This window comes from Neofelis nebulosa, chromosome 8 (assembly GCF_028018385.1).
Source record: "Neofelis nebulosa isolate mNeoNeb1 chromosome 8, mNeoNeb1.pri, whole genome shotgun sequence".
Lineage (NCBI taxonomy): Eukaryota > Metazoa > Chordata > Mammalia > Carnivora > Felidae > Neofelis > Neofelis nebulosa.
Window position 1 is genome coordinate 89,406,232 of NC_080789.1, and position 1,071 is coordinate 89,407,302.

Sequence of the window (1,071 nt, forward strand, 5' to 3'; positions counted from 1 at the left end):
CATACATCTCTCCCATAAATAAATAGTTCACAATGGTCTCCTGTTTTTCCAGAATCCCTTTCCCTTTCCAGCCTACGATCTAGTCGCCACAATATAGTCAGTATTTCAAAATACAAATCTCACACCATCCTTAAACCCTTTACTCACTAGCATCTGGGACTCTAGGGTGAGAGGACAGACATAACTGCTCAGGTGAAAGAATCCATAAGCAATAGCAATGTCAACCAAGAATTCACCTTCAGCGAATCTTCACACACATTCTCCCCATGATCCAGCCGTGCCAAGTTTTTAACCTTTTCCAAAATATACTACGGTATTTGTGATTCTTTGGTTTTAAATGAACTCTTTATACTTTACCTGAGAAACTCATACTTTTTCTTTAGAACTCTGTTCATCCCTTCCTGCCTCTTTTGGCCTTTTCTGGCTGTACCAAGGCTGGGTTATTTAATCCTTATCGCTAGCACTTTTAGGTTCTTAGGTTAAGACTTTTGCATTCATGCTATTATTAGCCTCATTTTTTTCCCCACAAAATATTGTTTAAATATATGGCTGAAGTCACCACTGGACTGTTAGCTGTTGATGGCTAAGTATTATTTATTCGTTTTCTCAATTTTTCAACAGGTATTTTTGAGTGCCTACTACTACATGCCAATACATGAACTCTAGCACATGAAAGGCATACAGTTGACACTCAATGTGTTTGTCCTGAGGCATAGGAAAACATTTTTTTGGTGTTGATGTTCTTTGTCTTCTTTGGGAAAAAAAAAGAAGGGGCCAAGAGTGTTTTTTTTTTTATCATCATTAGACTTTTGTTCTTGTTGTTTGTTTTATGTTATACAGCACCATTCCCAACACATATGAGGTGTCATGTAAATGTTTTCTGACTAAATGAATGAATCCCTGGAAAACCTTTCCCACATTTCTGCTAAGTAAATTCTGATTCATGTTTCCTCCTTGCAAGAAGCATTTCTCAGCTTCCCAAGACAATTCTGTCAGCCCCTCCTTTATGCTCTGAGAGCAAATGTGAATACTCTTAGGAGAGTACTTGACTGCATTTTAAAATCTTTTTTG